The 26,561-nt window shown below is 33.1% G+C and overlaps 1 protein-coding gene across 2 annotated transcripts in view; it reads left to right on the top strand.

The window, feature by feature from the left end:
* Positions 1-26,561, top strand: part of LOC142317318 (transmembrane ascorbate-dependent reductase CYB561) — a 185,175-nt gene that overhangs the window by 37,091 nt on the left and 121,523 nt on the right. The window contains exon 1 of one of the 2 annotated variants that reach the window (XM_075353761.1): positions 2,184-2,337. The exons of the other annotated variant lie outside the window; for it this stretch is intronic. The gene's annotated coding sequence lies outside the window, so the exon portion shown is untranslated. Of the gene's footprint in view, positions 1-2,183; positions 2,338-26,561 lie in introns of those variants that run through there. 2 annotated transcript variants of the gene reach the window in all.

The raw sequence follows: 26,561 nt of genomic DNA, 5'->3' as shown, positions 1-26,561 counted from the left end.
AAAGAAGATATTATGTATTATTTAAGAAAATAATCAAAGGATTTATAATTTAGATTCTGTTAACATTAGATTCTGTTTTTTTTTTTTTTTTAATTGACATCTTTTCATATAATTATGTAAAATCGTTTCAAGTAGATCGTATTCTTCCTATTTCCATCGTAGAAATAGATCAAACGTCTCCTCATACCTGTACGTGCTCAAACTTGACGTCTGTTAGAAAGGTTAAACAAAAATTTCTCATTCATCTATCTGGCGTGAACGTATAAAGAAATTTAAAGATATGACCTTGCTATATCATTAAAATACTGTGTAAATTTTAATTAAAGATTTATTATATAAAATTAAACCGTGTAAAACTAGGGTAAATAAAAAAGTGCTTATAGAAAGTAAAAAATAAATCCCGTAAATTTTGTAAGCTTGTACGTGTGTTTGTTAAAATGTGGTTAACTGTTGAAGAATGTGTATTTGTGATAGAAACTTATTTATGGACGAAATTTCATATTCTGTGCCGGTGAAAATTCAGGGAGAATTTTTAGTTAAAAGTTGAAAAATTTCGTGAAACAGATTTTATGTTAGATCAGAAACGCGCCTGATACAGGTCAATTTTAACGACGCAGTTTGTGTTGGAAGCAAAGCGTCTGTTACACGATACCATAAATCTTTTCGAAGACTAAGCCAGGAAAGGAACACTTCACTAGGTTCAGCCTTACTGCAGTGAGGAGAATGCTGAATGTTATTTGTATCGAATGCAGGTTTTCCGTGGGCTAACTAATTCTGATTATGCAAAAAAAAAAGAGTTCACTATTATCAGTGGATGAAGAACTTCACTAGAGGCAACATTGGCATTTTAGATCGAGTGTTTTTAACAGATGAAGCGTGGTTTCACTTTCGTTGTATGTTAATATTCAGAACTACCGTTCTGAAGTTAGTTTTAACATTATATGTTAAAACTAATGTTATATAACATGAGTTTTCAGTACTGGGTTACTGAAAACTCATATATTTTCTTTGAATCTCCAATACACGCTTAAAAAATACAATTATTGTGTGTGGTTTTAATGCGACGAATAGTAGGACCCTTGTTTTTGAAAAAAAAAACTGTGGATGCGGCCCTCTACCAAGAAATTATCCAACAGTTCATAGCCTTACTGCAAGAGGATGAGCGTGTCTGCTTGTCGCAACAGGACAGCCCCCCATTTGCCATACAGCTCGCTCTAGCTATGGAAATGCTAAGGGATTTTTTCGGAGGAAGAATCATTTCTAAAGGATTGTGGTCACTAAGATCCCTGATCTGGCTAGTCCAGACTTTTTTCTTTGGAGTTACGTAAAATAAATGGTTTTAGGAGCAATCCGCACACTTTGCAGGAATTGAAGACAAACTTTAACAATGTCATCCAGAAAATAAACAAGAATAGAAGAAACATGGTCAAACGTGTTTACAAATGCATTGAAAAGGATGGACATAATTTTTAACGCCTACAAATTATTACGTTAGTGTCTGCCTAAAAACTAATATTTATAGACTAAACTAAGTGATTGGGGGGGGCCTCTTTTAAGTTGAACACCTTTATTTTTGTTCTTAGTCAAGAGTACTCGGTTGATAGCATATGCATTATCAGTTGAGTTATACATTTATTTTTCTATTGTCGATCACAGTTTTTGTTAAAGTTCGTATCGTTTCTGAATAGGCTCTTTTAATTTTAATACTTTCGTTTATTAACAGCGGTGCAAAGCGTAATCATGTCGTTTTTATTATGGTGCAGAAATTGGAAACGTTAGATCATATCGGTTTAAACGAAGTGATAAAATGTGTGAGTGACGATAGAAATTTTTATATAAAGTAGTTCGTATTAAAAACCTTTTTCCAATTTTTTTTTTTACGTATATTATAATCCGTTTTCAGATAACCGACAGTTTCGGTAACCGGTCGATGATGATCCGCTCGCGATAAGGTCTCTTAATAGGGATCACTGTTCGAAGGTCGTTTGAAAATTAAAATTCATGTATACAGTCTAATTTATGAATAATAAACTGGTAATACATCTTGCTCTTGATAAACGCATGCTTTGTTTGTAATTAGTGATTCATAGTAGTATAGTTTGGTTAGTAGAAGATATTGGGAAATAATATTTATTGTTACTCCACGTTATCTAAATACAAGGCCATTCGTGACGATTTATGTTATAGCCTAGCGAGTTTCTACAATATTACTGTAGTATGAACGTGGTGTTCAGTGTGTAAACAAGTCTGTTTTTAAAATCTCTTAGTGAATACTCGCATTGAATCTTTATACTTATTTTTTTCTAAGTTTTGCGTTTTAAGTATTATTTTACTACAGTAAGTACAATGTATGAATTAAATTAGTATTTATAATAACGTATACTTTTGTGACTGTCGATGTATATATTATGTATACATTGAGCCTTTATTAGTGAATTAGTAAATCGATTTTTTAAGTTAGTTTTCGATCACGTTTTTTTAAAATAATTTTCTCTTCTGATATCTTATTTTTAGATTCGTGGCATCATAGCTGTAGAATAATGTCAAAAACGGATTACGGGTTTATTTACATTTCTCGATGTTTCATTACCTAGGAATCCCAAAAAAAAAACAAAAAATGGGGTAATATTCGTACGTGTGTTTGTGTGTTTGAAACTTAATAACTTTTGACAAGATAAACCGGTTTTGATGAAATTTTTTCGGAGATTTCTTTGTATGGAACAGTTTGTCGGTAAAATTTTGTGGCCAGGTGATTGGGGGGAGGTTTTGGGCGGTCAGTTTTCTCAAACCTTTGCAAATATAACCCTTATTTTATATTAAGCTCAGTACATGGCGTATGTGCTTATCTTACCATTTTTTTTTTTTGAAAACAATTTGCCCATGAAGGTTCCTTTTCCCAAAATCGAAAAATGCTATCTTTTTAATTATTGCGTACTTTTTTAAATGATTTTTTTAAATGTCTTCCTAGGCATAGCAGTGCAAGCAACCTCCAGAAAAAAAATAGTTTGGGGGAAATATTGGGTTGAGGGAGTCTATCAAAGTTTTTGAAAAAGCTCTCTTTTTATTTATCGCATGTTTTATAACAGAGTTTTTTTTAGGTACATTTCATAATTTCATAACATTTCTATTGTAATGGGTACCATGATTCGACTTCCTGAAAATTTCGACATATCTTCAAGTTTTACATCCCCCAGATCCCAAAACCACCGTCAGTTCAAACGTTTATATATATATATATATATATATATATATATATATATATATATATATATATATATACATATATTTCACTTTCTTGTAAACACGATAACTGCCGTAATTTTGCGCCAATCACTTTCAAATTTATACATAAAATATAACGACATAAAATCTCGGTCGAGTTCGTTAACAGGCAAAATCGGACCACGGGGGTGGAAATGGGAGCCCTTTTTGAAAAAAAACAAAATATCGCTATAACTTTCCTAAGTAAAATATCGAATTCGTTTAACGGTCCTACTATTCTTTGGATAAAGGCCTAAAACTTATCTAGGTAAAGTTTTTTAATATCACGAACCAATGGCCCAGGGTATGGGAAAATGAGGTTTCGAAAACAAAAAAAAATTATACTTCCCTTAATAGGCACAGTATCGAATCCTCTAAACAAAAAAGTATAAAGCGTCGTTAGTACTCTAAAAATTACCTGAAACTTTTGTCTGTAACAATTTTTGATGTGACCGACCTTTACGGCAACGGGGCAAGGGATGATCAAAATGTTGCTGGAATTGTAAGAAGATTGTATGCTAAGCATATGAAACTGTTTTTTACATGCAACCGTTGTATTGAGTAAATTTAAAGTTATTCTTAACTTTAAGGTGGAAATCTTTTTTATCTCTTACTTAACACCGGTGAAACTTACTTCCGCCTTTCAGCGTGCCGAAAGGGATTTTTGTAATATCTTCCTAGGCATAGTAATATTGCAAGCAACCCAAAAAATAAATTCTTTGAAGTTAATATGGTATTAGGGGTGCCGATTAAAAATATAGATTTTTTGAATTTTTCAAACTTTTTTTTTGGTTTATTTAAACTTTTTATATTATTAAAAGTATAAATAATAAATCTTTAGTAATAATATTACAATAAAATTTCATCATAAATCACGCCCACTCCCCGAAAAATATCTTAGGTAACTTTTTATTGGTTGTACATTTTTTAGTGGTTATGTTAGTTTCTTCCGTTTAAAGTGGTAAACAGAAAAATCAAAAATGTTTCTTGGAATGTGATTTTAGAGGTGGGGAAGCATAAATAATAAAAAAATAACGATTTTTTTCCTACTGTTTTGGTTTATATAACGATAATTTTAAAATAAAATTTCCTAATAAATTAATAATTTTAATTTCATAATTAATGAACATATTTTAATTTTATCTTTATTGATTTTTTTTTTATTGCAGATGTGCAATTTGTTAATTCAATACAAAATGAACGTTACTGTTAATGATTGTAGCTACCCTTCACAGCTGATTGTTCTCCTTATATTGGTTTATTTTTCGTTTTTGAACCGTCTTTTTATCCCTGAAGGAGGAGTAATTTAAAAGCCCAATTTTAAAAATAAGTCCTGAAACCTTAAATAATAATTTAAGTCCTATAAACTTTTTTTAACCGTCGTCAAGTTCGGACGAGGTTCTCAATCGACCAGTTTCGTTTATTCATGTTCAAGCGTTACTCATGGCCAAACCAGTTTCGATTAGATAGCCGGCCTCCGTGGCGCGAGTGGTAGCGTCTCGGCCTTTCATCCGGATGTCCCGGGTTCGAATCCCGGTCAGGCATGGCATTTTCACACACGCTACAAATCATTCATCTCATCTTCTTAAGAATACCTAACGGTGGTTTTGGAGGTTTAAAAAAAAAAAAGTTTCGATTAAGAATGTAAAACTTAATATTTTCAAGTTACATCGCGTTATTCATTATTAACAGTCTAGCATTAAAATTTTATGTTATTAATCTATTGATGAAGAGAATATACTGATAAAGAAGTGGTAAAATCTACCTTTTTTTGTTGGCGGGAGTCAGTGATATGGATATTTTAGTTTAGAAACACGCTTGTACAAACAAGCCAGAATTAAATCATTCATATACTGATAATATGAGTTAATCAACAACTGTTGTTCTACAGGTCAGGAAAATTACGTTCGAGAATATACATTTTATTTAATTAAGATTTAATTTTGGATTGAATCGCATATTACATGCTGTAACATACCACGTTAAGAGTTGCCAAAATTTGCAACTCCCCTAATTTACGCCCGAAGAAATTAAAAAAACATTCCTTTTTTTAAATATTTCATACACTAATTGATTTTAGGAAAAAAATCATTAAGAGTACAAATTTAAGTTTCATGAAATTTTCACTAATTTTTAAGGCTTTTACCAAATTTTACTAATTTTTAAGGCTAATTTTACCTGCTTGAGTTTAATGAAAGATTTAATTAGAATTTTTTTTTTTACTATAATGAATCATACGTATATCAACATAACCTTCGCTCGCTAACATATTTAATTAACGTTAAATACACAAACTGTATGCATCAGTGATGGCTAATAGGGTTGTTGGATTCTTATTTATATTAATTATTGAATTTCTATGGCGTCGTCGACGAAAGGATGAAAAAGATTTGTTCAGTATGATACTTTTAACATAGTAGTGAGTTTCATCCTATAGTATTATCGTTTAGTAAAATAAATATTTTATTGTATTTATAAAAGTTAATGTACTTATGATTTATAATAAATGTTATATTTGAAAATATAATTATTATATGAATTTTTAATATTCTTTAGTTTCTCCAAAATAATTTTATTTAATCATTAAAATGCATGTATTTTTATGAATTATGATATTTCACAATATTGCAAGTATATATCGTTAAAAAAAATAGAAAAATTTTGGTGGGGAAATTCCGAAAAAGTTTTCTTCAAATTTTTCTAAAACCATTATTTTCATTATTTATTCCAAAATTTATATAAAAATTTTATAAAAATTTTCAAAACTCCAGGAGTCATAAAATCGCTGAAAAAAATTACTTAAAAATGAAAGCTTATTTAATTGTCTTTAATTTGAGAACAGGGTCCTGTTTTTGTCAGTTCCCTTTGTGATTGGCCAAATTACTATTATAAAAGTAAAATTCGCCTATCTTTTAAAAATCAGAGTTATTAATTAGCTTATTTAACCATTTAAAGGTGTGTCGATAAGATATGTGATTGATTTTTTTTTTTTCAGTCATTTGACTGGTTTGATGCAGCTCTCCAAGATTCCCTATCTAGTGCTAGTCGTTTCATTTCAGTATATCCTCTACATCCTACATCCCTAACAATATTTTTTACATATTCCAAACGTGGCCTGCCTACACAATTTTTTCCTTCTACCTGTCCTTCCAATATTAAAGCGACTATTCCCGTATGCCTTAGTATGTGGCCTATAAGTCTGTCTCTTCTTTTAACTATATTTTTCCAAATGCTTCTTTCTTCATCTATTTGCCGCAATATCTCTTCATTTGTCACTTTATCCACCCATCTGATTTTTAACATTCTCCTATAGCACCGCATTTCAAAAGCTTCTAATCTTTTCTTCTCAGATACTCCGATCGTCCAAGTTTCACTTCAATATAAAGCGACACTCCAAACACACACTTTCAAAAATCTTTTCCTGACCTTTAAAGTAATTTTTGATGTAAACAAATTATATTTCTGACTAAAGGCTCGTTTCGCCTGTGCTATTCGGCATTTTATATAGTTCCTGCTTCGTCCATCTTTAGTAATTCTACTTCCCAAATAACAAAATTCTTCTACGTCCATAATCTTTTCTCCTCCTATTTTCACATTCAGTGGTCCATCTTTGTTACTATATCATCAGCAAATCGTAGCATCTTTATCTTTTCACCTTGTACTGTTACTCCGAATCTAAATTGTTGTTTAACATCATTAACTGCTAGTTCCACGTAAAGATTAAAATGTAACGGAGATAGGGAACATCCTTGTCGGACTCCCTTTCTTATTACGGCTTCTTTGGTGGTTGATAGGGTAAATATTCGTCACATTGAATTTAGGCATACTAACATGTCTACAAATGTATGTGTATGAACATTTACAACAAAATTCGTTTTTATTTCATCTTGTTTTATGATTATCAGATATTATTTATCGGTTAAGTAAACTATAACGTTTTAGCGACATTAGTAGATAGGTTGGCTTTTAAAGAAATTTCTGTACTTGAATTGGTTTGCATCACTTTGGGAACGAATGCATTAAATTACTGCATATAAATCTATGCACTCCTTGAATTGCTATTCATATCCGTATACTCGCAATTCAACCCCCAGTTTGTTATCATGAGCAATTTACACAGGCGCAATTGTTTGAAATCACACAATTATTAACGCCCTCGCATCTTCAAATCGTTGCCCTCCTAGAGGTTTTTTAAGCGGCCCAAACAAATGGAAATCGCAGGGCGATAGGGAGGATGATCAAGTTGAGTCCAGTGCATTTCGTCTTTTTGAGACCGATTTACAATAAATGTTATATTTGAAATTATACGAATTTTTAATTACGCTCTAGTTACTCCAAAACAGTTTTAACCTTTTAACTGTTAAAGTGCAGTCAATGAAACAAATAAGCAATAAAACCTTTTCTAAAGTTTTTTTTGGGGTCATTAATTTAGTAATGTAAAAAATTAATTTAAAATTTTAATAAAAGGAAAACATTAGTCGAAGTTGTACAAAAGTTGATTTTTCAATAAAAATTATTTATTTGTTAATATTGGTTATATAGAACAATTTAAAAAGAGTATTAGCAAATTTTCAATAAAATACGCACATTTAAATTTCAAACGCTACCTTTTGCATTTATTTTCTTTTATATCATTTAAAATAGTTCTCCTAAAGATCCAGATTTATGAAAAAAATGGTACATTTAGTAATTACGAATAGAAAAACAGTGGTTTAAATATATAAGAACGATTCTTAAATGTTACTAAGTAATTTGTTAGCTAATTTTAACTTTTATTATTATCCTGATTTAATATTTTTGATTGTTTAAAAAAGATTTATTTCCTTAAAATGGAAATCAAGCCTGCATTTGAAATAAAAAAATCTTTTTATAAAAGTTGTTTTAAATTCTATTTGTTTTTCAGCTTATTTGCTTTAGTTTAAAATACTTTATTTTATTTTACATTTATTTAAAATATGAGTAAACCTAAAGAAGTACGCTCCTTAATGAAAAATAATCTCTTGGCTCCCATACACTTTCTTTCTTTTTCCTGTTTAGCCTCCGGTAACTACCGTTTAGATAATTCTTCAGAGGATGATATGTATAAGTGTGAATGAAGTGTAGTCTTGTACATTCTCAGTTCGACCATTCCTGAGATCTGTGGTTAATTGAAACCCAACCACCAAAGAACACCGGTATCCACGATCTAGTATTCAAATCCGTGTAAAAATATCTGGCTTTACTATGACTTGAAAGCTGTAACTCTCGACTTCCAAATCAGCTGATTTGGGAAGACGCGTTCACCACTAGACCAACCCGGTGGGTGGCTCCCAGACACTAAACGGCGAAAAACTTACGTCGTGATAAATATAATAAAAGGTGCATAGGGAAACAGAATAAAGACTAAATTTATATTTGAGTTTATATTCAGTAAATATTCAAGAACCCGTATTACTAATTCAATAATTCTGATTTGAATCTTTGTGCAAAAATGCGTTGAATAGATTGCTTTTTTAAATAGAAAAATGCTTTGCTGACAGCAGTTATACGCGTGTAGTCTGTTAAAATTGTATGCTTAATGTGTAAATTAAAATACATTTTTCTTTTTCTGTTTAGCCTCCGGAACCACCATAAGGTATTACTTAAGAGAGTGATTGAGGGTGGTTATATATATGAATGTAAATAAAGTATAGTCTTGTACAGTATGAGGTCGATCATTCCTCAGATGTGTGGTTAATTGAAACCCAATCACCAAAGAACATCGGTACCCCCACAATCTAGTATTCAAATCTGTATAAAAGTAAAATACCCGTTCATCAAAAAAGTTAATGTGTTAATTTTTTTCTTATTTTCTTTAATAATCTTAATTATCTTTTGACAAAAAAGTAGCCAGTTAAACTAGTAAATATTTTAAGGGAAAAGAATACATATTTTCAAAGATGTAAATTGCCTAGTTTGTTCTGCAAATGTGATTATAACATGTTTTGTTTCTCGAGCGTGACCAAAAACAAATGCAAATTTAGATAACGGGATCATGTTAATGAGTGCAAATTAAACTAATACGTTTCTGATTCTGTTTTCTATGAAATGCAAAGATAAGATTAAAAAAAACAAGTTATTAATTTACAAGGAAGAGTATGTACACGGTGTAGATAAAGAAGCGACTATGAAAAATTGCATCACTGGACTATCTGCAAAAATAGTGAATCAGTGGATTTTTTAATCTTTCTATTGTTGTCAAGTATTGAAGTACAATATTTTTAAAAAAGAATGATGCACGCTGTGAACGTGCCCTCAATTATGCGTCGACGGATCTAGCGCCAGTTCATCAAACCTTTACTACTACTGAAATTTTTTCGTTGAATTATCGAAATTATATTGATCTGTTTGTTAAAAAAATTCGATGACTTTCTTGTATATCTATTAAAATATCATATACACATTTATTTTAAATGAAAAGTATATAAAATTCTATTTCATTAATAACTTCTGATATTTTTTTTATTCTTATTATTGAATTATTATTTATCATAAAAGTTTTTTTTGCAATCGGAGGTTAATAATTATTAATAAATCAATATATTTAAATTAAAAAAAAAAATAGTTAAACAAAAATAAAGAGATGAAATCTGATTCGAACCGATGTGCCTTCCCCGTGTAAGATCCAAATATTTCATTAATTAAAATTTTATTTGGCTATAATTCCGGAAACAGTGAAAATAAGTACCACTTATGAAATATCGTTGAAATACTCTCAATGAGGGCTGCAGTTAATAAAAACATTTTTTTTTTGGATATTTTTTGTCAAATCGATTTGCAATCAAAAAGGGAGGTGCACAACTAGATGTTACAACAGTCCTAAATCCAAAATTTCACCATCCTACGGCTAATCGTTTTTTAGTTATACGAGATACGTACGTATAAGACGTCACGCCGAACTAGTTAAAATGAATATTTCCGTTGAAATATGAAAACCGAAATTTTTCACGATTACAAAACTTTCTTTACTTTGTACAAGGAAGTAAAAAGCTATGGAAAAAATTGTCTTAATTTATTTTTCTCAGTATATTTGATTATTATAAATATTAGAAATAGCTTAAAACGATGTAGTGAAATGAAGATGAAATTAAAAAAAAAAGTAATAAACAATAAATTAAATAATGAAAGAGTGAACAAAGAAATAAAAATAATAACTAATTGTAATTAAATTCTGTGAAATAAAAAGATTTTTTCCCGATTGAGGTGCCTGATTTATTGCCATTTAAGATGTTTTTTTTTTAAATTGTATTTTACAACACGATAGGAAAAATTGTCGTAACTATTGATTGGTTTTTTCTGTATAGAGTATATTTTTTTAGTATAATTAATGTATTATTATTATTACCTTTCATTAAGAAAATACATTAAAATCATAATTTTTCAACTATATTTGTGAGGAAGAATTTTATGTTCTTTGAAAATTCCGGATTTTAAGTTAAAGAAATTCGATGTGAGTTTTTTTTTTTTGCTGCAATTGGGTCTAGGTTAATAAAATTATTTTGAAATGTTATTTTACGTTTAGCAATAAATGAAAGTAAGGTAAAAGAAATATATATATTTTTTATTACGATGATGTTTTATGACTACTATTTTTATAGGAATTGAACAGTTTTCGAAAAGTTTCTGTGAATATTTTTTCCATCGTATAGTTGTTTATTGCAAAACTATTTATTTATTATTCAAGAGGAAATTATGCTTTCGGTAATGTAATCAGTGTTCTTTCCTTTAACTATATCGTAGGTACGGTAAATGCGGTTTCGTTTTTCAAGGATGTTGTTTTATTAAAAGACAAACTGTATATCCTTATACTGCACGATTAAATATTCGGGAAAAATATTGAGTTTTAGGTCAGTGCTTACGAAATTTTCGACAATAAGTAAACACCAACAAATGTTTTCATACCAAACAAACATATTACGGACTTGAAGTAAAACGTTTTAAAACGTAAAAAATAATAGCTTTTTCAGTTCTTTTTTAAATTTCTACCTTTAAAGTTTGCGATGAATAAAAATAAATACTTCTCGATTACTTAATGGAGAATAGTACAGTCAATTTTTATTTTTATTTGAAAATCCTTACCTACCGATTGATGTTTTTTCCATATGTTACGGGTGATGACGGAAGCTTAACTCCAGATTTTTAACATCCCCCTCCCATAGATTTTTGAAAAATTCAAAAAGTTTTTTAAATGCGTTTTTCTTTGAATCTATGCATTTTAGAGAAAAGTTTTACAAACAAAAATGTAGAGGACATTCTCCTCTACAATTAATGTCTTTGAAGTTACGCCGTATAATTTGAAACTGAAATACTAGGTGGCGCTGAAGTTGTAAAAAACGTGTTTTTTTCGGTTTTTTCACCGGAATAAATTGCTTTTCATCTGTATTGCATTTGGAAAAGTTGTTTATCTCAAAAAAAACAGACAACTTTTATTTAAACAATTTTCTTATACGACTTACCGTTTTGGAGCTGTAGCTTGTGAAAGTGTGAAAATGTTGTTAATTGGGCACGTGTTCGAAACCGGTCTACTCGTTTACAACGTTTTTTACAACTTCAGCGCTACCTAGTATTTCAATTTCAAAATTATACGGCATAACTTCAAAGTTATTAATTGTAGAGGAGAATGTCCTCTACATTTATGTTTGAAAAACTTTTCTCTAAAATGCATAGATTCAAAGAAAAACGCATTTCAAAAACTTTTTGAGTATTTCAAGTTTTTCAAAAATCTATGGGAGGGGGATGTTAAAAATCTGGAGTTAAGCTTCCCTTATCCCCCCCCCCCTAACGCATGGACAAAAGATCAATCGGTAGATAAGGATTTTTTGAAATACAGCCTTTTTGATGATAAATTGCCTATACTAAACGTTGATCTACTAAGAGAATAAACAGACAGTTACGCAACGATGCAACTTTTCTTTCTTTTTCCTGTTTAGCCTCCGGTAACTACCGTTTAGATAATTCTTCAGAGGATGATATGTATGAGTGTAAATGAAGTGTTAGTCTTGTACATTCTCAGTTCGACCATTCCTGAGATGTGTGGTTAATTGAAAACCCAACCACCAAAGAACACCGGTATCCACGATCTAGTATTCAAATCCATGTAAAAATAACTGGATTTACTATGACTTGAACGCTGTAACTCTCGACTTCCAAATCAGCTGATTTGGGAAGACGCGTTAACCACTAGACCAACCCGGTGGGTCGCAACGATGAAACTAATATACCAAATAGAAACCAATTTTTTCCGTATCTTATCAAAGGTTTACATCGATAGAAGGTTATTGTCACCCGACATGTACAACAAATCTATAATTATCTATATTTATTACTACTTTATTTCGATTACTAACTGAATGCATTAGTTTATTTATAATAGTATTGTTTTTATACAATTTATACAACCGATGTTGTTCCAGCATATATAAATTACACGTTTAATTCATTTATATATATATATAAATGAATGTTTGTTTGTTTGTCCCGTATGCGTTCCTATACCATTGCAATGAAACTGTGGTGAATTGTGCGCACGCCCACAAAGGTTTCTGAATTAGTTTGGATCCGATAGGTTGCGCGGGGGTCGAGATATTTCGAAAAATTTTATTTATGGTCCGATTTGGTTCATATTCAGAATATATATTAGTTATGTGAAAAGAGATATTTTTGCGAAAAAGGTAAAAAAGAAATATGGAAAAAGGGGAAGGGATGAAGACTGGAAGAGGGAAAGAGGAAAAAAAGGAGAGGTTAAATTTTGTGATATTCCGTAATGTTCAGTTTTTTAATGTTTTATCAAACTTTAATTTGTGTTCGTTTAATCTATATACAATAATATACTCAAATTTAGCAATAGCGAAGCATTACCGGGTCAGCTAGTATAGAATAAATAAATGAACTGTTGACAATAATTTACAAATTTAAAATAAATATTTTTAACGGTTTATTAAAATATTCTGTTATTGTTTTTATTTTGAAATTCACTCGGAATGAATGCTATTTTTATATATAATAGTCAGGTCTTTATTTTGCTTATAATCTTTATATATGTAATATTACTTGAAGAATACTAAAGATTAAAGGCGTTATTAAACGTCTACACGAGTTTATACTCGGTGCTTGTAACAATCAACCGGCCTCAACCGGCAACTTGCTAACATCTAATTTGACAGAAATTAAGATAAAAGCTGAGATTTAACTACGTTTTAAAATTTATCTTTTTTGTTTTAGGTTATTTTTGTATTAATTAGTTTTTTTTCTTTTTACAAGTTTTACTAGTTTACTCGTTTATAATGGATAGGCCTTTAAGAAATGCAAAGGCGATAAATGTTGCATATTGATAAGATTAAGAAAAGAAGTACAGAGAAACAACGTAAAGAGTTGATACCCAGCGTGTGATATGGCTCTTTGGTATCCGGGAATATTTATTATTTTACTTCGGAATAATTTTCCTTGAATTTCCGCGCAAAAGTATTTTAAATTTCAGTATAATATCAAAGTTATATAATTTCGCTGTAACAATTCCATATTAACCAATAATGATGACAACAATTTAGTTGTAACTTGTAATTATTTTGTTGGATAATGTATTTTGACGTTTAAAAAAAATTAACTTTCTTGGAAAACCTACACAACGGACCCATCGAAAAATTTCTAAAGAAAAAAACTGTTAATCAGTCTATTCGGTGAATGTTTGTGTCTTACATTTAAAAAACTAATTTCTTTTTTGAAATCTATTAAAAATGTTGTATTTTATAATTTACTAGCTCCCAGTCGCAGCTTCGCTCGCGCTATATAATTACTTGCGTTTCCCGTGGTGGTCAATCTTTTTATTTTATATTCATTAGTCAAGTAACCGGAGACAGGTGCAGTCAGTCACACATACAGTAACGGTGGCATATCGCATTTCCCGTTGCTCAGTTGTTTCAGTCGAACGGAATTGGGCTGTGTGTATTCGGTTGCATTCCAATCTTGACTGTCTTTCGTCTTCAGTGTCTGCTGCACGAACAGTTTTCATCATACGTGCGTTTTTTGTATTTCTCTCGATCGAAGAATGTCTTTTAGGCACGGTGTGATGTTTTGAATAAAGATCACAGAATTTAAAAGACTGCAGTTAAATAGTTTACACACTTTAAATTAGTAACACACACATGATAAACAAAAGCAGCTATTTATTTATGTTTTCAAATAGCTGTAAAAAAGTGTTAACGAATGAATCGTAAAAATTAAATTTGCATGTGCGCTAAATCAATTGAAACTTAAGAATAACTGTACGTTAAAACCTCAGCCCTTTTCGAAATTAATCGATTCAATGTTGCAAAAAAATGTTAGCTAAAAATTAAATTTTCCTTGAAAATCAAAGTCATTTTGAAAATTAAATAAGCTTTAAGGAAGAAATGAAGTGTTTTAAATTTCATTATGTCGGAGGTCCAAATAAATTAGCCTATGTTCACCGCAGGGCTGCAAAGTGTAGGTGTGCAATATTCTAGACAAGTCTGTCCGGTAGATCTCGAGTTAAGTTGGAACAGACAGACAAAAAACATTGATTTTTGAATATGCAGATAATACAAATTCAAGTTAAGTGTTTGGGCTGATGCAATCAGGATACAAAGAAACAAGGATAAACTGCGAAGAATGCACAGAACGGCATTGTTGGGAGTGATGGCAGGGTATCGTACTCTGTCATATGAAGCTATATGTGTGCTTGCGTCGGTCCCGCCGATAGAACTTCAGATCAAGAGCAGGAAAGCGATAGCGGAAGGGTGTAGTAGAGCTGAGACCGAGGCGATGACCCGACAGTGGTGGAAGGAAGTACGGGCAGAGACTAACGCTGCGGCCTGGACCAGAAGGTTAATAAGTGATTTGGACGCACGGCTGGATCGCCAACATGGCGAGGTGAACTTTTACATAACACAGATGATGTCGGGTCATGGATGTTTTGGTTACTATTTAAAAAGATTCGGCAAGAGAGATACACCCAACTGCGACTACTGCCAGGAGGTGGACGACGCAGAGCATACGATGTTCGAATGCCGAAGATGGGCACAATACAGACAATTCATAGCAGTCAATAACCTGAACGCGAATAACATAGTAGAGTGGTCGCTAAGGAGGGAGCAGAACGGGAACGTTTTTAACAATTTCGCCGGTACGGTTCTTCGCACTAAGGAAGAGGTGCGCGACGAAGGAATCGTTAGGTTCAATCGTTAATAGGGATAGGTGGACAGCCCCGTCTCTGAGAGCCTGTATGCCCTGGCGTGCAGGTTTCGTTGAGGGGACGGGGACTCCGGGGAGATTTCGCGGGGATAAAATTAAAAGACCTAGACCCGGCCGGCGTTGCTGGTTTTGGGGGTGCGCGCGCTCCTTGTGCTGGTCGCGCCGGTTTGAGGCAAATGGCATAAAGACCGAGACCCGGTTTCTGTCGGCGGGGGTGGGGAACGGCATAGCCGGGCTTTGCCCTCGTCGGCGGGAATTAGAGGCAGGCAAGAAAAGATCTAGTACCGGGGCGGTTGACCTGCCGTGCCGGGTGTAAAACCGGTGGGCGGGAAAACCGCCTTAGAGTCCTTAGAGTCAAAAGACACGTCTCTGGGCCGAGTATACTTAATTGGATGTCCGGCCCAGGGATGTAGGAAAAAAAAAAAATAATAAGTGTATACGTATATATAGGTCGGCTGAATTATTAAGAGCCCGCGTGCCCCTCCGGATCATCAGTCTTCAGTTTTCTAATATAGGAGTGATATTAAAAGCTTAGGTTTGTATGCGTTGTTGCAATTTACACAGCACTAACACGTAATGATAAATGAAAAATTGAATTCTTTATTTTTCTTTTGTGGGCATTATAAAAATAAAAGTGTTCATTTAAGTGAATTCGTAAGCACAAATAATAACTTTTAATTAAGATGTGTTTTATTTTAAATTAATTCTTGTTCACTGGTACAGTAAAGTTAACGTAGCATTGTCTCAGTAGGGATTCGATTGTCTAAACAAAAATCCTTTTCCATATAAATTTTTCTATAAAATAGAAAAGAAAAAACCTTTTTTTGGATTAATCATATTGGGCTTAAACTGTTTGAACTTGAAAGTTCACGACCTTCATAGTCGTTTACTTTACTTTCTCTAAACAGGTGTGTCTTATCAATTTGCAATTAACATCAATTAATTTTCAGTTAGAAATTTATGCCATAATAGCCTGAAAAAAATACTAAAATATTTAGGCTGGAAATACATCAATTTTCATAGATCTTTAAATCGGTGATTATAATAGATCCTTGAATCAGATAATCGATATTTTACACAAATATAATACAGGGTTATCATAAAAGAATGGTGCGGTTTTGAACATGGTTTAAATTAAAACAGAATTACTTACAGTTTATGTTTTTTATTTTTCAAATTTGTCGTCTCAAAAATTTTTTTACATAATTAATAAATTTCAATATGTGCGCCCTTAGTCGCTCGACAAATTTCCAAACGATACTCAACTTCTCTCCAAACCATTAGTTAACATTTCTTCGTTAATGGTTGTCATTGCTTCACTAATCCTGTTTTTTAAGTGGTTTAGGTCGCGAATTTTTTTGAGAATAAGCAACGCTTTTGATGTACCCCCACAAGAAAAAATCGCAAGGTGTCGGGTCTGGACTCCTTGGAGGCCAAAGTACGGGTCCTTGCCGGCCTATCCAGCGATTTCCAAATTTTTCGTTCAAAGCGTCCGTTACCAATGCATGAAGTGCGGGGGAGCACCATCTTGTTGGAAATGAAGTCGATGAATGTTTTCGAGTTCATCCGGCTAAGAAAAACAATAATCGGTTAACATGTCAAGATACACAACTCCATTAATTGTTTTTTCAGCAAAGAAGAAAGGCCCTATTACACGATTTTTCATCACACCACACCAAACATTAACTTAAGGTGAATCGCGTTGTTTCTCGATAATTGCGTGTAGGTTTTCAGAGCCCCATATTCGTGAATTATGTCTGTTAACATATCCATTCACATGGAATGTAGCTTCGTCTGTAAGAATTATGTCGTCTAAAAATGATTCGTTTTCACTTATTCTGTTCAGCATTTCAACAGCGAAATTGTAACGTTTTACACCATCATCGGGTTTCAATTCCTGCAGTATCTGGATTTTATAAGCGTGTAATTTCAGTTTTTTTATGTAAAACTTTGTGAACTGTTGATTTTGGAATACCTAATTCGACGCTTCGACGGGGGATGGACTTCCCGGGACTTCTAATTGCCGATCGTCTAATTAGTTCAACCGTTTCGTCTGGTTCACTTGGTCTGCCGGTTGATTTCTGTTTCTTAACCGATCCAGTTTCTTTGAATCGTTTGAACCAACATGTTATGTTATTTTTGTGTGCTGGATCTCTTCCGAATTCACGTCGAAACGCACGTTGAACTAAAATTACGGATTTTAATTCGGCCATCAATAAAACACACTTTGCTTTGTCTTTATCCGAGAACATAGTAACTCGCTAAACTCACCGCAACAACAATACAAGAACCGACGTTGTGGTTACAACTGCTGATAAACAAACTTTTGGGTTGGAGGCTTTCAGGGATACCAATATAACATCTAGAAATTTCCCTACAATCTTCCTATGAATTTCTGAAACCGCATCAATCTTTTATGATAACTTTGTTTTTTTGTTTCAAAGTCCAGATCATTTTTCCACTATCAAAAATTTGATAGTGTAGGATGTCTTATTTTTTTGACTTATGTCTTAAGTAAAGAAACTACCACTACCTCTTCCTCTTCGCTTCGTACGGGCGAAAATAATACTATGCGTTCTTTCTAAGAAGTTAATTGTTTGGAATATTATTTTGCGCATCATACCTTTTAATTTAATTAATCCCTGAAAATAATTTTAATAAAAAAATTTAGTTACCTATTAAAATCTTTTAACACACCTCTCACAGTTTCATCTTCTTTTCATAAGTAATAGATCGATTTGCTGACACCATGTTATACAAAAATCCAGTGCAACTCGAGTAACATGTCTCTTGTGGCATTAGCGATATCCTAGTTATGTATGAAAAAAATAACAATGACGTTTGTGCTCTTCCTTGTTCAATTATTAAGTGATTTTTGTTTTAAGGGAGTGGATCCTTTTTCCAGCTATTAAATTAGATTTACTTTTGCGGGTTCCATTGACCAGTTTAATTTGTTGTTCCATTTGGAAGGAAATCTTACACGCAATAAAGAGCACAGTGTTATAAATTTCACAGCCGTTGTTTTTCTTATTCGTTGTTGTGGTTAATTTCAATATTTTCATCCTGGGATGAAAATATTGAAAGACTATATTTTTCTTTTTGTTACGGCCCGGAACGACCAATTAATCATTTACGTTTAGTATTTCTTATCTTCCAATACTCTTTCATTTTCCTGGAAAAATCCCTTTTCCATTCCTCTGTCCAAACCATCCCCGTTTTCTTTTTAGGCTTTTCTGCAAATTTAACATCGGGCAAGTTGTTATAGTTTCCAGATCCTGTTCTGAGATCTTGCAGTGCAATGCATGCTTCTTTGATGTCTTGAAGCACCTCAGTGAGCCACACCGGTTGCGTTTTTAGCTTTAGCAATCTTTGCAAGAGTTATTTACTTTTCCTTGATTCCTCCAAACGCAAGAGGTGGCCAAATAATTTTATTCCTTTCTTTCTTATTTCTTCTGAAATTGGTGTAACGACCTCATAGATTTTATGGTTTGGGAGTAATCTCTACTTTCCTTCCACCAAGTTTACCCCGCCAATACAAGTCCTTACGATCCTTCTTTCTATTTTGACTAATTATTCAGTTCTCGATGCTATCTTAATTTGACCCAGTGTTTCACTTCTATACATACTACCGGTTTAACCATATTATAGTGTCTTATCTTGGCTTGTTTGGAGATGCATTTCTTGTTATAAGTGTTTCGTGTGACCACTTGTGCCACTGTTAGTCTGTGTGCTCTTTCTTGCCAGGCTATATTCTATTTTCTCGATTACATTCCATGTGATAGATTCACCTAAATGACCCACCGGGTTTGTCTAGGGGTGAACGCGTCTTCCCAAATCAGCCGATTTGGAAGTCGAGATTCCAGCGTTCAAGTCCTAGTAAAGCCACTTATTTTTACACGGATTTGAATACTAGATCGTGGATACCGGTGTTCTTTGGTGGTTGGGTTTCAAATAACCACACATCTCAGGTATGGTCGAACTGAGAATGTATAAGACTACACTTCATTCAAACTTATACATATCATCCTCATTCATCCTCTGAAGTATTATCTAAACGGTAGTTACCGGAGGCTAAACAGGAAAAAAAAAGATTCACCTAAATATTTAAATTTTGATACTATTTTAATTCTGCGACCATTGATTTCCAAATGTTTCAGCTGTGTCTTTTTAGTGAACATTGCTATATTTATATTATTTATTAATTTTTTTTCTTTTTTTTTAGTTAATGTACTCTTGGCGTATGAATTGTTTTTTTTTTTCTTCAGTCATTTGACTGGTTTGATGCAGCTCTCCAAGATTCCCTATCTAGTGCTAGTCGTTTCATTTCAGTATACCCTCTACATCCTACATCCCTAACAATTTGTTTCACATATTCCAAACGTGGCCTGCCTACACAATTTTTCCCTTCTACCTGTCCTTCCAATATTAAAGCGACTGACTATTCCAGGATGCTTAGTATGTAGCCTATAAGTCTGTCTCTTCTTTTAACTGTATTTTTCCAAATGCTTCTTTCTTCATCTATTTGTCGCAATACCTCTTCATTTGTCACTTTATCCACCCATCTGATTTTTAACATTCTCCTATAGCACCGCATTTCAAAAGCTTCTAATCTTTTCTTCTCAGATACTCCGATCGTCCAAGTTTCACTTTCATATAAAGCGACACTCCAAACATACACTTTCAAAACTCTTTTCCTGACATTTAAATTAATTTTTGATGTAAACAAATTATATTTCTTACTTAGGGTCGTTTAGCTTGTGCTATTCGGCATTTTATATCGCTCCTGCTTCGTCCATCTTTAGTAATTCTACTTCCCAAATAACAAAATTCTTCTACCTCCATAATCTTTTCTCCTCCTATTTTCACATTCAGTGGTCCATCTTTGTTATTTCTACTACATTTCATTACTTTTGTTTTGTTCTTGTTTATTTTCATGCGATAGTTCTTTAGTTCTTGCGTAGGACTTCATCTATGCCGTTCATTGTTTCTACTATATCCTTTTTACTCTCGGCTAGAATTACTATATCGTCAGCAAATCGTAGCATCTTTATTTTTTCACCTTGTACTGTTACTCCGAATCTAAATTGTTCTTTAACATCATTAACTGGTAGTTCCATGTAAAGATTAAAAAGTAACGGAGATAGGGAACATCCTTGTCGGACTCCCTTTCTTATTACGGCTTCTTTCTTATGTTCTTCAATTGTTACTGTTGCTGTTTGATTCCTGTACATGTTAGCAATTGTTCTTCTATCTCTGTATTTGAACCCTAATGTTTTTAAAATGTTGAACATTTTATTCCAGTCTACGTTATCGAAAGCCTTTTCTAGGTCTATAAACGCCAAGTATGTTGGTTTGTTTTTCTTTAATCTTCCTTCTACTATTAATCTGAGGCCTAAAATTGCTTCCCTTGTCCCTATACTTTTCCTGAAACCAAATTGGTCTTCTCCTAACACTTCTTTCACTCTCCTCTCAATTCTTCTGTATAGAATTCTAGTTAAGATTTTTGATGCATGACTAGTTAAACGAATTGTTCTGGATTCTTCACATTTATCTGCCCCTGCTTTCTTTGGTATCATGACTATAACACTTTTTTTGAAGTCTGACGGAAATTCCCCTTTTTCATAAATATTACACACCAGTTTGTATAATCTATCAATCGCTTCTTCACCTGCACTGCGCAGTAATTCTACAGGTATTCCGTCTATTCCAGGAGCCTTTCTGCCATTTAAATCTTTTAATGCTCTCTTAAATTCAGATCTCAGTATTGTTTCTCCCATTTCATCCTCCTCAACTTCCTCTATAACACCATTTCCTCCGTATAACTCTTCAATATATTCCACCCATCTATCGACTTTACCTTTCGTATTATATATTGGTGTACCATCTTTGTTTAACACATTATGAATTGTATAACAAATTATTATTACTAAACGTTTATTGTTTTTATTACGTATGAAAAAATGTAATTTGTATCAGGAAAACATAGTACATTTTTTATTTTTATTTTTTAGTTAATGTTTCTAGTTATCACATCTGTACTTTCCGATTAAATATTATGTCCGGTCAAATTTTAGTGTAAATATTTTGAAAATAGACTGACATATTTTTATATAATATATCTAAAAATTTGCTTATTATGTTTTAATTTTTCTAAATACCTATCTTTAAGAATGGTTCAGATGCTTTATTTGAGAGTTTTTTTAGGATAATTTTGAAAAACCTGTGTTAACAGTTGTACTTCCGAAAACATTACTTCCGCTTATTCTAACTCTCAAGATCCACAACAGGTTTTTTTACATTTTTAACTTTAATTATGTTATGATAAATTGGATACGTCTATACTCAAATTATTAATTTTTAAATTTATTCCCTTTTTATGGTGTTTTGCTGTGTTCAAATAAAGAGTTACGATAAACGGTTATTGAATTACACTGGAAAATAGGAAGGTGCCCAAAAATTATTGTCAGAAGTATACTTGTAGTCAGTCTAAAACTAGATAACAATTTCGATTGATAAATATCAGGAAATTGGTACGTAAAAAAAATTTTAATGAATGAAAAAATAATATTAAATTATAACAAATAATTGATACTTATGAAACGGGGTAAAACAAGTAGGTTTACTTTTGTTTTCTAGTATAAAAAATAAATAAATTCCACTTTTCCCATAGCAAAAGGTTAGCTCAATGTTCTTAGACCCTTTCGAGGAAAACCAACGTTTTAACTTTTTCACCTATAAAAATAAAAATAATATCTACTCAAGCGTAACTTTAATATTTAATTCATACTAATGAATTCGCAACGATAACTATCTTCCAACAAAATCAATCGAAATTATATTCGGTTATGTGATTTATGTTCGTATCGTAATACTGTAGATTTTTTTTAACACAGAGTAATGACAAAAAATAATTTCCTTTTGAGAACTCCAAGTCCCTACGCTAAACTGTTTTAAATTAAATTGTTTAAATTATTTAAATGTTAGATAAAACTATGTTTTTAAATATAATTAACCACTTATACGTTTTTATTTAATTGCGGTAAAACGTTAAAATTGTTCAGTTGATAAAATATTTTTTCTGTTGTTCCTTAATTTTTTTAAATAAATTTCAACTGGCTATAATTAAGAAAATATTCGCTATATCAAATTTAGTTTAAACTTTGTAATAAATTTTAATTTAATTTTTTCATTTTTTGGTTCATAAAATGCAATCCAACGGCACGGGCATTGATACTAAATTGTTATGTACATCAAGCTTTCTTCGTTTTTTCTTTTGTTAATAGTAACTCTTTATTCTCTATTTTATTGTTGGGAGAAAATAAAAATGTAACTTTTTTTTAATGAGCAAGAATAAATACAATACTAAAGAAAAAAAACTTGAAAGTTAAGAGGTTCTAATTTAAGTTTTGCTCTCTTCCTTATCGTATAATGCATTGTGCGTGCTTTCTTCGGTGTCCCCGATAGAATTGCAGATTAAAGGACGAAAACTAAGGGCGTCCGGTGTAGCCAAAGATGAGGCCAATATACGGGAACAATGGAAGGTGGCATGGCACGGTCGGGTTCAGCAGTGGCCGCGTGGACCAGAAGAATTATCCCGGACGTGTATGCTTGGCTAGATCGCTCTCGTGGCGAATTAGATTACCACACAACGCAACTCATGTCGGAACATTGTGCGTTTGAACAATACCTGCATAGGTTTGGCAGGAGAGAGTCACCCATCTGCTTTTACTGCGATGCGGTTGACGATACCGAACACACTATTTTCGTGTGCAGACGATGGGAGGAACATCGTATAAATGCAGGACTGATGCATACCCGACCGGAGCAGCTCTCGGAGTGGCTCTTGGCTATGTCCGGAAACCGGCATAATTTTTCAATATTTGCAAGAGCAGTCCTCAGAATAAAAGAAGATTATGCAAGACGACTGGGATACTGAGGGTTTTAGTTTAAAGCAGGGCTTGGCGGACAGCCCCGTTCCTGAGGGCTCACATGCCCTCGTGTGTGGGTTTCCGTGATGGACCGGTGACTCCTGGGGTCCGTTAGGTGTGAATTAATGAAAAGACCGAGACCCTGCCGGCGATGTGGGTTCCCGGATATGCTATGGCGTCTTCGGCTCCTGCGCCGTCGCTTTGAGGCTGGCAAAAGGAAAGACCGAGACCCGGTCTCCGGCGGGGGGGATGTTGGCTGGGAAAGGCATTGCCTGGTTTCTTCTGGGGCCTGGTTTCTTCCGTCGGAGATTATGGAATGGAATGCAAAGTTGGCGGGAGTTTATAGATTCTCCCTACAGATTGCTCAACCTGGACAGTGTCCCTTGCTGCTGGATGATTCTATCGGGCGTGTTTTAAAGGTTTATTTTATATGACGGATCTAATTTTTCAATTTTTGTCTTATTTTATATTTTGATTTTAATGACGGATTTAATTGCATTCCAATCCGTTGTTAAACCGGCGTTATCGAACCCATTTCATGGGCCGACCGCGGAAGGCTAGGCTTTTGAAACCTGTCCTCCCGACGTAATTCCCCTTCAGACCGTCCACTGAAGTCCTTTCGGTGCTAACGCTTCATAGGCTAGCAGGAATACGCCACAACGGGGCACTAACTGTATGGAGGGAGCAATGCGCCCCCTTCTCCGGAGGAGTCGCAATTGCTGAGTTAAGTTAATTTAAATGTAAGTTTTAAAAGGAGAGGTTGAGTAGAAGCTCTTCATCCACTTCTGTGATGTCTGCCTTTCGGGACGCATCTCTCTGGGCTCTTTTCCGGACTCCTGTCCGTGATGTTGGATCGAGTAGAGGGTCTTCCTTCTTCTTCATCTTCTTCTTCTTCTTCTTCCGATGACCTCTTCATTCTTCTTTGGCCTGCACTTTACGAGAATTGGCAGTAACCGAAGTTACATACCATTAACCTTAGTATTCCCGTGGCCCCGAAGGGCTTAACGGGGGAAATTGCAGGTTTCTTCTTTCTTCCATGCTGTCAGTGGCTGCTGGGCTCGTTCCCTCATTCTTCTTTCTTGAAAGGAAAGGGAATAGGGAACTTACAAATTTAGTGATACCTATCCGCGATCGCGGTTTTGGGGCGGCGATCGCCTTTTTAGAAGAATTAAATAGAAGTTCTTTACGCTACATAATATTAATCTCCAGACACACGTGTGTCCGGGATGGGTTTGGGGGGACCGCGTGGCCGCAGTGAAGAAACCATGTTTGTTTGTTGTGGTCGGAGATTAGAGGCAGGCAATTAAAAGATCCGAAAAGGACACGTCCCCGAGTCGAGTATACTTAACTGAATGTCCGGCTCGGGGATGTAGGGGGGAAAAAGTATTGCTCTCTTTCAACTTTATATATTTCTATAATAGATAAGCTTGTAACTATCTTATTCTTATTAAATTATCGTCGCTGAATATTCATTGAATTACTTGTTTTTATGTCTGTTACATCACACTCATACAAACATGTAGTTAGCTCAATTAAATAAATGTACACGTGCTAACATCGTTATTTCGACAATATACATGAAATTTAAAAAAAGATTATCTATAGATAAGCTTTTAAGTTATTTATGGAAAAGACTAGCAGGAACGGCAATGCTTCGCTATTGCTAGATTTATATGTATATATATATATATATATATGTATATTACATATACATATATGTAATATTATATGTATATTACATATACATATACGTATTATATATATATATATATATTTTTTTTTTTTTGTCTTCAGTCATTTGACTGGTTTGATGCAGCTCTCCAAGATTCGCTATCTAGTGCTACTCGTTTCATTTCAGTATACCCTCTACATCCTACATCCCCAACAATTTGTTTTACATACTCCAAACGTGGCCTGCCTACACAATTTTTCCCTTCTACCTGTCCTTCCAATATTAAAGCGACTATTCCAGGATGCCTTAATATGTGGCCTATAAGTCTGTCTCTTCTTTTAACTATATTTTTCCAAATGCTTCTTTCTTCATCTATTTGCCGCAATACCTCTTCATTTGTCACTTTATCCACCCATCTGATTTTTAACATTCTCCTATAGCACCACATTTCAAAAGCTTCTAATATTTTCTTCTCAGATACTCCGATTGTCCAAGTTTCCCTTCCATATAAAGCGACACTCCAAACATACACTTTCAAAAATCTTTTCCTGACATTTAAATTATATATATATATATATATATTGTGTATATATTGTGTTCCAGTACAATTGAAAGTTTAATAAAACCGAAACAAAATGAACATTACGGAACCTCACAAAATTTTACCTTTCTTCCTTTCCTTTTTCTCATTTTCATTTTACCATATTCCCTCCCTTTCACATATTTCCCCCTTTTCCTTTACCCTTTTTCTCCTCATTTCCCTTTCCTTTCCCCATTTATATTTCCCTTTCCCCTTTCTTTTTCTCCCGTTTTCTTTTTTCTCCTTTCCATTTCCTTTTCCCCCTTTTTCAATTTTCCCCTTATTCCCTTTTTAACTTTTTTGATTTTTCTTTTTTCCCCGCGTGTAAATCGGTCCAGCAATTTTTTAGTCTATAGGGGACACACATATCGGAAAAATTGAAACGGAATCGTAAAATATTTAGTATAGCATGTGTTGATTTTACGTCCAACAGATAGCACTGTTTTTAAAAACAAGCATGGTTTTACCTGTCACAGGTTTGACATCTTATGTATATAAAAACACGCGCTTATTTGAATTCAATGTTGAGTCAAAATTTAAAAGCAATTTGTAAGAACTTTCGGGGATTTAAATTTTGAAAAAAACGAACAATTACATTTTTATTTATATAGATGATTTAGGCCGTTCATTTTTTGACCCGTAAGTGAAATCCACATCTTTAATAAATCAGTGATTAAAATAGCAAAAAAACTTCCAACATATCGAGCAATATTTAATATTGTTAGTCTAATAATAAGTAAGTGTTTCATTAATTAAATAAAAACTACAACCAACATAAAAACGAACGCCAATGATGCACTGTATACATTTTTGTTGATCATGTAAATCTTCACATAGTTAGTCTTTTCCTGGGTAATTTAGCCTTTAGACCTAAACTATCGGAGTCCGCTTATAA

This window comes from Lycorma delicatula, chromosome 1 (assembly GCF_047948215.1).
Source record: "Lycorma delicatula isolate Av1 chromosome 1, ASM4794821v1, whole genome shotgun sequence".
In the NCBI taxonomy this organism is placed as follows: Eukaryota; Metazoa; Arthropoda; class Insecta; order Hemiptera; family Fulgoridae; genus Lycorma; species Lycorma delicatula.
This window is presented reverse-complemented; position numbering and strand designations above follow the sequence as displayed.